This window comes from Psammomys obesus, unplaced genomic scaffold (genome assembly GCF_907164565.1).
Source record: "Psammomys obesus unplaced genomic scaffold, mPsaObe1.curated_primary_1811, whole genome shotgun sequence".
Lineage (NCBI taxonomy): Eukaryota > Metazoa > Chordata > Mammalia > Rodentia > Muridae > Psammomys > Psammomys obesus.
The window spans coordinates 3,258,539-3,271,863 of record NW_026594462.1 but is presented as its reverse complement, the minus strand read 5'-3'; positions in this window follow the sequence as shown (position 1 = coordinate 3,271,863).

Here is a 13,325-nt window from a genome sequence, read left to right as displayed (position 1 = left end):
AGCCCTGTAAGGCACCAGCAATCGCGGTTGTGCACATACATACATGCAGGCTAAACACACATATACATAAAATAAAATTTAACGCATCTTTAAAAACAAAAGAAGACCAAGTTTCTTTTAAAAACGCTTTGAACCAGGAAATAAAGTTTGTGTTGGTCATATTTTAGACAAGTTATTTATGCAGAAAAAAAAGAAGCAAACAAACTAACTAAATACTTTAAGAACAGCAGTATTTTAGTTTATTTCCATTTCAAGTCACTCGGTTAATTCAACGAAGTTGACTTTTCTGACCAAACTCTGGCTAGGGTTTTAGCACTCAGATATGACTTTTGTTCAACTCTCTTTTCTTGTACTAAGTCTCAACAGCATTTCAGAGACTCTGAGCTGCTGGTGGGGGGCTCTTTCTAATTAGGATGTGGTGTGTGTTTTCCAGTATTTTCTATAGATCAAAATTTTAGGGTGTTTCCCTGTGTCTCAGTGGATGAAGCACCTGTGAGGTGTCAGCGCAGACTCAGACCTTGATTTCTAACAGGCTCCCATGTGGCAATCAGTCTGGCTAGCTGCTTGCATTTGGACAGTAGTTATACTTATTTATGAGCTTTGTGAATTTGAGTAGTGCATTTAAATACCCTGCCTCCATGTTGACTTGTCTCAAACTAAAAGTTATAAAAGTGGTATTCAGACCTTAGGGCTCATTTAAATAGTATTTGATATAATTTACATGAAATATCTAACAGTTAATACCACAGTGATGGCTATTAATAAAAAAAATTAGGATGTGTTTTTATTGATGAGAACAGCATCTCGAAAATTGAAACAGAAAAGAAGTAGCGTTACTATTTGTCACTTTTACTTGAAAACGAATTTGATGCCAACTTGCACAGGATTGGTTTGTCTCTGTAACTCTCACATTCTGGGAAAACCTTCACTGTTGAATATACTGGGGACAACGGGTGACCCATATTTTACACTTATTTTTTTTTTATGTGTATGAATGATTTGCCTGCATATATGTCTATGTACCATATGCATTGCCTGGTGCCTGCAGAGGCCAGAAGAAGGTGTTGGATCCAATGGGATGAAAATGACTGAAGGTGAGTTGTTAGCTGCCATGTGGGTGCTGAGAATTGAGCACTGACCCTCTGGAAAAGAAACCAGTACTCTTACCAATGAGCCGTAACTCCAACTGTTTATATACTTATTTTTAATACTCACAATAATCTTTATATATAGGTACCATTCCATGATTTTTATAGTTGGGTTGATAGGTCATACCTGATAAGTGAAATCTTTATTCGAACTTGTCTTTGAGTAACTTAGAAGTCCCTGTTCACTCAACTGCTACGTTGTACTTCCAAATGTTGCTCATGTACTCTTTGTTAAGACTTTTTTTATCAGAGGATTTGGAGGTTTATTGGAGGTGTTCACTGGTGAGAGTGCATAACAGAATATGTATGGCCCTACATTCAGTCTACACACACACACACACACACACACACACACACACACACACACACACAGTATCTGAAATGTATTTGCTTTAGGATAATATAAGGAATGAAAAAAAAAAACATCCACAAAGTTATGTCATTACAAAAAAAAAAAAAAAAACCCTCCCATAATGAGAATGCAAATCTGGGTATGGTGGCATACTCCTATAATCCCAGCACTCTGGGAGGCAGATCTCTGTGAGTTCGAGGCCAGCCTGGTCTATGAAGTGAGCCCAGAAGAGCCAAGGCTGCAGAGAAACCCTGTCTTGAAAAACAAAACAAAACAAAAAGTGACTTGTGTCAAAGACTTCCTTTATGTGTGCAAATGAAAGGGGCAGCTAGGTCATCATGAGGTTCTATGCAAGACAAGACATTCAGACAATCCTGAGGCAAAGCAGAGGTTTAGGAAGGAGACTGGAGAAAACTGGATGTTTACTGCACTATCCTTCCTGTTTCCTTCAAGTCATCTGTCAAGATGACTGGAAGTTTGCACATTCTCTTTTCTTCACTTATCTGCCCGTGAGAATGCCCTCCCCTTATCCCACTACCTGTCTCTATGGCGACACAGAACCACGTGGCTGGGAAGGATGAGATCCGCGGAACCACATGTTAGAAATCTCCCTTCACTCTCCTAAAGCAAATATTTTACATAAAAGTTTTCAGTTTTACTGTTAAGAAAGTTCTTTACCGCCACAAGGATTCTCGAAATGTTTCTAAGCCAAAGTTTCCTTGGTGCGATGAAATCACAGGGAATCAGGATTTGGCACGAGGCAGGGTGTTTTATGTTTGGAAGTGGCTTTGGACTATTTGTGAAATATCTTGAATTCAATAAACATTTTTGTCTCATATTTCTTAAGTATAAATGCCTTTATAGCAGAATTTTAGTGCTTTGTGAGGAACAGGAGATGTCTTGTGTATTGAATTAGATCATTGTGTTATTTTGCTATTTAAAATAAGGAGACAGTTCTTTGGCCTCAAAAAGCGACATTTAAATATGAAATTTAAGATTAAAAGTTAAATACGTCCACCGCTTGCTTCTCTGTTCTGAGCATAAAACGTTGATCAACCAAATGCTGAAGGAAAGAGAAAATAGGGTGGGATATCCAGGACCAGCAAGGGAGGAGAAGGAGAGAGGAAGCAGGATCTGGGCCAGGAGGCATGATAAGAAAGAGCCCATTCCAGAGAGAATTATAAGGCAAGTATTGGGGATTTTGGCTAGAAGAATGCTAGGCTAGCTTGGAGGTTTAGGATGGAGTAATAATTGCTCAGAATAGTGCTCAAGGCTAATTAAATAAATCCTAGTCTCCATGTGTGGTTACTTGGGCAAAAAGCTGGCTAAAGATAAACTGCCACCGTACTAATCTTATGAATTTGTGTCCACATTAATATTAATCCTATAATTATCTATTTAATTTTTATGTGCTTGAGCGTTTTGTCTGCAGGATGTAGACCTCCACATATGTATGCACACACACGTGTGTGTGCACATGTATTATATATAAAATTATGTTACATAATATATATGTAACATATGTGTAATATGTCTACCTGAAGAAGCCAGAAGAGGGCATTGGAATAAAGGCTCAACCACTCAGAAAAGCACTGGAAACTTGACGGTTGCAGGATAATCATAAGACTGACAATGTCCATAGAAACCTTTGTTATTTCATCTTCTTTCTCAATTTTTTAAAAATAAACATGTTGATTTAGCTCTCATCTTGATTCCCTGTTGTCCAATAACTCATCCATTCTCTCAAAACTATTCTTTCCCATCTATTGAATGAAAAGCATGTTTTACACACTGTTCTCCCATGGGAAGTATCCTTAAATGTTTGTACATAATTCACAATCTGTCATATTTTTCAAAGAATTTTCCTAGTGTCAGAGATTATTTTAGGCTTTAGAAAATGCCTCCTTGCCTATAATCTCAGCAACCAGAGAGGATGAAGCAGGAGCAGCAGGAGCTTAAGGCAGCCTGGGATATGCAGAGAGTTAGACCCTGTGTTAGAATAATCCAACACCTATCCCTTCCCTACAAGAACGAAAAACAACCCACAAGTTCTCATCGCTCCTATTCCGTTGCTAACAGTCTGTTCTGATACAAAGACTGCCATTTCTACTTCTATTGTGTTTACACAGTGAAGAAGCTTTTTCCGAAGAGAAGACTTCATCCTGTTTGAATGAGGAAGAGGACATACTGGCTTTAGAAGGACTGCTCCTTTGAAGAGTATTAGGACTGCACTGGGTGCTGGAGACACCGAATGGATAGGAATTCTGGGTCAGGATGGCTTTCTCCCTAGTTATTACTGGGATACCTGAAGGGTCAGAACCTTTCACCTACAACCTTAGCCATCAGGGAAATGCAAATTAAAACTACACTGAGATTTCATCTTGCCCAAATCTGATTGGCTAAGATTTAAAAAATAATAATAAGAAGAAGGACAACAAATGGATGTGGAGAAAGTGAGATACTTGTTACTGTTGGTGGGAATGAAGTCAGTGTGAGGGGCCCTCAGAAGTCCAGCTGTACCATTATTGGGTACACACCCAAAGGACAGCCATAAAAATAACGGAATTCACAGGTAAATGGGTGGATCTGAAAACCGTCATCTTGAATGAGGTAACCCAGACCCAGAAAGACAAGTGTGTCCTGTCTCCTCTCGTTTGCGCATATTAGTAGAAATCACATTTTAATAAAAATTCTACTTAAAAATATAATCCAGGGCTGCCTGGGGGCTTTCCTAAAACCCTGAGACACTTACAGAGAGTAATGAATAGGAAACAAACACCATTTGCATTTCCAAAGTATGGTCAAGCCGACCCTAATAGGAGTGTGTTTCATTGTGACATTTGAGTTTTCTTACTATATTAGTAGTTTTTTTCTCTAAATTTTCTTTTATGAACAACTTCATATTCTAATTTTAACTTTGGCCAAAGGACAGTGGTAAAGCTTGGCGATCCCAGCATACAAAATTCCTCCATCACTGGAGTTTCCACAGCTGCAGCTCAGTCCGGCACTCTCTCCCAAGGCTCAGTCCGACGGGTGGTGTCCCTAACTCTGTTTGGGTTTGTAAGTACACGTTTCATTTGGGTTTTGGACTTGGCCATTTTTGATTTTTTTTGTAAACAACCAATACAAAGGAAATAGGCATACTACTTCAAAACTTAATCTGGTTTAATAATATCATTTTCTGAAAATTAGAAAACTTTCCAATACAAAGGAAATAGGCATACTACTTCAAAACTTAATCTGGTTTAATAATTTAATTTTCTGAAAATTAGAAAACTCCAGCACAGATGATTTTTTATATGTTCTATCTAATCAAGGGCGTCTAAGTAAATGAATCTGTTGAACCAGTTTTTTTTTTTATGTTTTATTTGTTTGTTTGTTTTTTGTGGTTGGTTCAAACACATTAATAGTAATCCCTATCCCAGAAGGAGAAAGACAAACATGGTATATACTCGCTTATATAGACCTATAAGATATGATAAACATAATGAAATCTGTACACCTAAAAAAGATAATAAAGAGAGTGGACACGGGGTAAGATGATCAATCCTCATTTAGAAAGACAGATGGGATGTGCATTGAACGTATGACAGGAGTCTACCGCAGAAGGCATCTGAAAGACTCTAACTAGCAGTGTTTTCAAAGCAGATACTAAGACTCATGACCAAACCTTTGGCAGAGTACAGGGAATCATATGAAAGAAGGGGAGTTAGTATGATGGGGAAAGAATAGGAGCTCTACAAGGACCAAATATATCTGGGCACAGGGACTTTTCTGAGACTGACATTCAGCCAAGGACCATGTATGGATATAACCTAGAACCTCTGCTCAGTAATCAATTGGTTTCCCATAGTAAGGAGAACAAGGACTATTTCTAACAGGAACTCAATGGCTGGCTCTTTGACCTCCCCACTCCCCAAGGGAGGAGCAGTCCTGTTAGGCCACAGAGGAGGACTTTGCAGCCAGTCCTGAAGATACCTGATAAAACAGGGTCAGATGAATGGGGAGGAGGTCCCCCCCTATCAGTGGACTTGGAAAGGGGCAGGAAGGAGATGAGGGAGGGAGGGTGAGATTGGGAGGGAATGAGGGAACAGGATACAGCTGGGAAACAGAGTTAATGTAACTGATAAGAAAAAAAATAAAATTAAAAAAAAAGAAAATGTGTAATTTAGTGGAATAGAGAAAGTTGAATAACTAAGAAAAAGAAAAGCATATGTTCAAAATATATGAAAATGGTAAAATAAAATATTAAAAATGTAAAAAAAATAATAATCCCTGAGATTCACAAATAATGCTTCAGTATTGCAGTAAGGAAATAAATCAAAGCATTTCCTCTTCGTGCCATTTACTGAAGAGAAAGTCGAGATTTGAATTCTCTACCCTGTGTCCCTGTGTCTTCCTTCCTCTCTGTCTTATATGAGCCTGCACCTGTGCCTGCCTCAAGGCTGTCTTGTGAATCAGTCCCTGTGTCCGTGTCTGTGCATGTGTATAGCAGTTTGAATAATAACTGTCTCCATAAGCTCATATTTTGAATGTTTGGTTCCCCGTTGGTACACTGTCCAGGAAGGACTGGGAGGTGGCCTTGTTGGAGGAGGAGTGTCACTGAGGGTGGGCTTTAAGGCTTCAAAGGCCATCTCAGGTCTAGTCTGTCTGACTTCTGCCTGCAGATCAGGATATAGGCCTTAAACTCCAGCACCACACCTGCCTGCCTCCATGCTTCCTGACATGATGGTAATGGACTAACCCTCTGAAACTGTGAGCCAGCCCCCAGATAAAGGCTTTCTTTTATACGTACCTGGGTCATGGTGTCCCTTCACAGGACTAGAACAGGAACTAAGACAGTGGATATCTGTGCGCCCGTCTTTAACAAAGGGCTTCGCTCTCTCTCTTTCATCGAACAACACAAAAAGCATCACATGGGGAATGAATACTTTACAGACATTGTTGACAGAATTTTACAAGGGTCTCTGTTATTAGAACCCTCGTTTGTTATCGATTGACACCGAGTAGCACACGTTATGAATTTACAAATGAAATTATATATAATTAGTACTTGGAGGTCAGATTTTACATAGTCCTTGTCTATACAGATTACATTACATTGTAATATTCTCGAGAAAGATAACTACATAATTACATGGATTTTTAATCCCTATAGCAAACTTGAGACAGTTTCTTGAAATCATTTTTTATTATTATTACTATTGCTACTACAACTTATTCACTTTTTATCCTGACTGTAGCCTCCCCTTGAAATAATTTCTTAACTAGATAAAACTGATTTTATAGGTAGCTCAAATACCAAAAAGCCATCTTGGCTACCTAAGTGGAAAACACACTCTTTGTGAGGATCTGATTTATATTTCTGGGATGAAGAGAATTTTAGGACAGAAGAAGTATGTAACACCAAAGGAGAGGAAAAGCTGGAGTGAGTTATTTAGTAAGAAGGAAGGTATTCAAGGCTATTCCCTGCCTTCTCTTCTCAGATGTAGTGTGTCTGGTTTTATGTTGAGGTCTTTGATCCATGTGGTCTTGAGTTTTCTGAAGGGTGATAGGTACAGATATATTTATGTTCTTCTACATGCAGACATCCAGTTAGACCAGCACCATTTGTTGAAGATGCTTTCCTTTTTCTATTGTATAATTTTGGCTTCTTTGTCAGAAATCAAGTGTCCACAGGTGTGTGTATTTAATTCTGGGTCTTCAATCTAATTCCATTGTTCTGTTTCTTATGCCAATACTATGCAGTTTTTTATTACTATTGCTCTGCAGCACAGCTTGAATTCTGGGGTGGTGGCACCCCCAGAAGTTTTATTGTACAGTTATTGTGGAATTTGCAGGCAAATAGATGGAACCAGAAAAGATCATCCCAACTGAGGTAACCCAGACACAGAAAGACAAACATGGTATGTACTCATTTATAAGAGGATAGTAGCCATAAAGTGAAAGATAGCCATGCTACAATCCACAGGCCCAAAGAAGCTGAGTAACAAGGAGGCCTCAAGGCGGGATGGCTGCATCTTACTGAGAAAGAGAAATAGAATAAATATTGTGGGTATACAGGGAAAGGGGACTGGGTTGGGAAGGAGCGGGATAGGAACAGAAGGAATCAGGTTGGGCTAGGACGGAGGGAGAGTTCTGGGAGAGACAACTGGAATCAGGGGCGGAGGACATCTTTGGGATGAGCTTGAAACCCAGGACAATGGAAACTCCCTCTCTATGACGGTGACCCTAGCTAGGACTTCTTGCAATGGAGGATCTGGAGACTGAACCAGCTATTTCCTGTAACCAGGCAAGATTTCCAACCGAGGGATTGGGACAGCCACCCAGCCACCCAGCCACAAAACCTTCAACCTACAATTTGTCCTGCCTACAAGGTGTGCAAGAGTAATGGTGGAGAAGAAACTGAGGGAATGGCCAGCCAGTGACTGGTCCAGCTTGAGACCCACGCCCATGAGAGGGAGCCCACCCCTGACACTGTTAATGATATTCTGCTGTATTTGCAGACAGGAGTCACAACCATCATCAGAGAGGCTTCACCCCGCAACCGATGGAAACAGATGCAGAGGCACACAGCCAAACATTAGGCTGAGTTTGGGGAATTCTGTGGAAGACGGGGCAGAAGGACTGTAGGAGTCAGAGAGATCAAGGACTCCACAATAAAACAAAACAAACAAACAAACTCTACAGAATTAACTAACATGGACCCACAGGGACTCACAGAGACCGAACCACCAACCGGAGAATATGCATGGGACTGACCTAGGCCCTTTGCACATCTGTTAACAGTTGTGCAGCTGGGTCTTCATGTGGGACTCCTCAAACGGGAGCAGGGGCTGGCTCTGACTACACTGCCTGCCTTTTAATCTCCTTTACCTAACTGGGCTGCCTCATCCAACCTCAATAGGAGAAGATGAGCCTAGTCTTACTGCAACTTGACATACCAAGGCTGATTGATATCCACGGGAAGCCTCCTGTTTTCTGAAGAGAAAGGGAGGAGGGGTGGATGGAGAGGTTTGGGGCCGGGAGAAGACTAAGTGAAGAGGATGGAGGGGAAACTGCAGCCAGAATGTAAAGTAAATAAGTAAATTAATAATAACAATAAAAAGGACAGTGTCAGCTACCTGCCTCAGGGCCTTGCCATGATTGACTTCGGCATCTGTGTTCATGCAAAACAACAAGCTTTTGGTCTGCCCTGGAAGCATATTAGGGAAAACAGAACACTTCATTTTCCCCCTGTTATTCAAACCAGATTACATAACATTTGGCCAGGGCCTGTCTGAGCTTGCGTTTTGGCTGGATACTTTATAGAAATTAATTGATCCTAGGAATCCCCATCTGGTCTCTATTAATGGCATGGAGTGTTACAACTGAGGCAAACACTGAAAAGTCTGGCTATAAAGTGGCTCAAGAGACACAGTAACTGGCCATATTTAAGGTTGGGGAGCCATTTCCTTCACATGAAAAATCAAAATGTCATCCAAATGAAATGTGAGCAAATAGTCTAGAAATTAATGAAATCAGGAAGTACATTATAGCATGCCTATTTCTAATTCTAACGGTACAATTTATTTAAAAAATGTATGTCAATATATCAATCAAATTAATTAAATGCTATGAATTAAATTTAAGGTATGTTTTCCCAATACCTTGTAAACCATGAAAAAGAATGGTTTTATATATTTTTAAAATTCTCAATAGCACTTTGATTTGTGATATTATAGCGATATCATAAAATCAAGTCATAACAAGCAGCAGTCACCTCACTCTGTAATATGACATTCCTGGCACCCATGAACTTTTTTTTTTTTTTTTTTTTTTTTTTTTTGCAGCCACAGGAAGAAGGTCTTTTGAATTAAAACAAAGTCTGTGGTAAAGGTATCAGATAGAGAATTCAGGGAGAAATGAGAAGTGCTTCATAGTTTTGTGGTGGTTATCATTCTTTGGTTTTGGTTTTGTTATTGTTGTTTGACAGTAAGAGTTTCAATAAAGGGAGACCCTGGAATGGAGCCCACAGATTAGCCCCTAGCCCTAGTACAGCTCCCTGCTAAATGTCTGAAAGTATGAAACACACTTTATTTTCTAAATTATTCGTTGATTTATGATATTCATAGTGAGGTTCTTTTCTCGTTCTTGGCCCCAGCGCTCAGTTTGTGCACGCCCTATGGTTATTCCTCCATAAATTTCAATTTCCCTTTATTTTCTCCCTGTGGCCAGAATGAGTCATTTCTATATCGTCGGTTATTTGATTCTCTCTTCTTTAAGCCCAGTTCTATTGCTTTGTTTTCGTTTTCTCTGAGGTAAACTCTCGCATTAAAAAGTATTTATTTATCATATATCTTAAATTACCACCTCCCCTGCCTTTTGGGGTCTTTTTTTATGTAATGGGAAAATCGAAGCACCAGGAGACTGCACTGCGCAGCCTCAGTAGCTCTCGTGATGCGTCCTTGTCTGCGTGCTCTGAGTTTTGGCTAGTTTTGGAGATGGAAAGTGGAAGGTGGAAAGAACTGAGCAGGGAATAAACTTGCCACATCTACAAACACGTGTCAGTAGTTTGCTGGAAGGCCCTGACTTTTGACAAAGAAACGAAAATACCCATGAGATAAAATAAAATACAACATCAACAAATGGTGTTGGGGAAACTGGATACCTGTCTGTAAAATAATGAAATTTGATCCTTATCTTGCACCTGATCCAAAAATTCAACCCTGAGTGGATCAAAACCTCAAAGTTAGACTGGAAACTCTGAAGCTTCTAGAAGAAAGAGTAGCTGGTGTATATCAGCATGTAGGCTCAGGTAGGGACTTTCTTTCAGGACTCTGGTTGTGTAAGAAATAAGGTCAGCAATTGACAGGTGGGGCCTCCTGCAATGGAAAAGCTTCTATGCTGCAAAGGAACTTTTTAACTGGCTGAAGAGGCAGCCTATAAAATGAGAGAACACTTTGTTAACTATATACCTGACAAAGGATTGATGTCTAGACTATACAAAAACTAAACATCAAGAAAACAAAGAACCTCAGGGCTGGAGAGATGGCTTAGTGGGTAAAGGCCCTCGCTGACAAGTCTGAGGGCTTCAGCGCAATGCTTGGGACCCACATGGTGGAAGGAGAGAGCTGACTCTCACAAACTGTCACCGGAGCTCCATTAGCACTATAGCATTCATGTTCCCACACACATAATCATGAACAAATATGAACAGATATAATCGATAGATATGGCATTAACAACTTTTTTTTTAAGAGATCACAACCCAATTCAAAAATGAGCTACAGAACTGAACACAACAGAATCAAAGGAAGAAATTGAAATAGCTGAGAAGTAATTTTTAGTGTCCATGGAAATGCAAATTAAAACTATTTTATTATTTCAACTTACACCAGTAAAAACGCTAAGCTTTCCCTCAGATATAACTGTTGACAACAAATAATGGCAAGGAGTTGAGAAAAGGGGAACACTTACTGACTGTTGCTGGGATTGCAAACTATTGCAGCCACTATGGAAATTCATATGGTAGTTTTTTTTAAAGCTATAAATAGAACTGCCCTATGAATAACTCTTTGGAATATAGCAAAGGAATTCCCTATCGTACTACAGAGATACTTGCTTATCCGTGTTCATTGCTGCTCTGATCAAAGTAACTAGGACATCTGCAGTGGAACTTTTAAGACCTTGGGGGGAAAAAAAAACTCAGGAAGACAGTAGAAGATTGGAAAACCTTCCATGCTCATAATCCAAAAGAATCAATGTCATGAAATGGTCACCCTATCAAAAGAAAGCTGCAGATTCAATGAAATCCCAATCAAAAGTCCATGATCTTTTTTCACTGGTAGAAAAAAAAATCCTCAAAAATTATACAAGAACCACAAAAGACCAGAGATAGACCAAGAAGTCTTGAACATAAAGAATACTGCTGTGGGCATCATCATACCCAACTTCAAATTATACTACAGAGCTATAGTAACAAAAACAACCTGGTACTGGCACAGAGTGACACACAGATCAGTGGAATAGAGGACAGGTATAACTTTACATTACTACAGCTGTTTTAGTTTTGACAAATTTGACAAAATAAACACAGAAAAATGAGAATCCTCAACAAATGGCGTGGGGAAAGTGGACTTCAACATACAGAAATATGACGAACCAAAACACTTACCACTCACCCTGAGCAAACTCAGCTCCAATTAGATTAATGACATCGTTATAAGTTGAAACTGATGGAGAAAAAAAGGTAGGGGAAACACTTCAAGTTATAGGCATGAGCAAGGACTTTCTAAATGGGACTCCAGTAGCTTTCAAAGTAAGACCTCGTGAAACCCAATAGACCTTCACGAAACAAACAATCAAAAAAAAAAAAAAGTGTCTGTAGAGCAAAGAAAAGATCAACCAAGTGAACAGGTGACCCAGAGAATGAGAGAAAAATCTTTCCCAGCTAGTGATTTTGAATACCTTTGAAAGTTCTTGTGAACAATTTGCATCTCTTCCTTTTGAGAACTTTCTGTTCAGATTCATAGACGATTTTTTAAATTTGTTTTCTTGGTGTTCAGGGATTTTTATTTTTATTTTTTATTACTATACCAGCAATGCAGGAGGGTTCCCCTTTCTACATACCTCTCCAGCACGTGTCATCCCTTGAGTTAGCCGTTCTGATGGGGATGAGGTAGAGAATCTCAGGGTCGTTCTGATTCACATTTCCCGGATGACTAAGGACGTTGAGCATTCCTTTTAAGCGTTTCTCTGCCATCCAATATTCCTCAGCTGAGAATTCTCTGTTGTGGAAAGAATGTAAGAGCTGGAGGACTGGAGTGCTGTGAAATACTGTCCTGTTGCTATGACATGACTGCTGTCCACGTACAATCAGGGTAGCGGGGGTTACCTACACAGGACCTGTGCAAGATCCAGCCAGTTTAACGTTCCAGCATGCATAAAAATGGATTCCCGAGCCTCCACAACTGGCTAAGGAACAACTGGCATTTGGCAGCTGCTGGGGAAAAAAGAGTCAGAATCGGCCTGTGTCCATTGGAAGGTTGTCCATGTCCAAGTGGATGACCCCATGCCCGTGTGTGTATGAGCATCACTAAATTGGACTCAGTTGGACATAAAATAAATAAATAAGGACATGAAGTTGGGAGGGTCCTGGTGGAAATTTGGAAGGGGGGAGAGGAGTAAATATGGTCAAGGCATAACAGTATAAATGCATATCAGTATATGCGCATGGAATCTTCAAAGACTAAATGAAATAAAAATATAATGAAGGACACACTAAAAGAAATACTGTAGATAATGGAAGTTTTCCTAAGACGGAATTTTTCAAATTCAAACCAATAAACCTCACAAGTGTGTGATGAAATGAAAATGAGTGACTTTTAATTAAAGGTGTTGGATTTAGTTTTTCTGTAGTACTGAAAAGAGATGAGACTCAGATTTTGGATTCTTAATATTGAAACAAAATACCCTGTAAATGCTACAGAGAAATTTATTTTCATTACTAGACAAGCAAATATGCAAGCAAAAGTGTGGTTCGCGCCAGACAGATTTCAGTGGGTCCCCAAATTAACTTAGGCATCTTGGCTCTTTTCTTTCCAGAAATTCTTTCTTTGAATGATTCACATAGGCTAGCTTGCAAAAGCAGATGAACACGTAGCGCTGGATGAATTCCGTTAGGTGAAGCCGGGAAATAAGACTGTTTTCTAGCTACACTGTTCCAGTGCAGCCGTTAGTGAGGGGCTGGTTAACCGTCGCTGTGAAGGGCGGGGGCCTGGAGGGGATGGAAGCGCTCAGATTGTGCTGGGCTCTCAGAGTTCAACAATCTTGGGGGAGCAAGC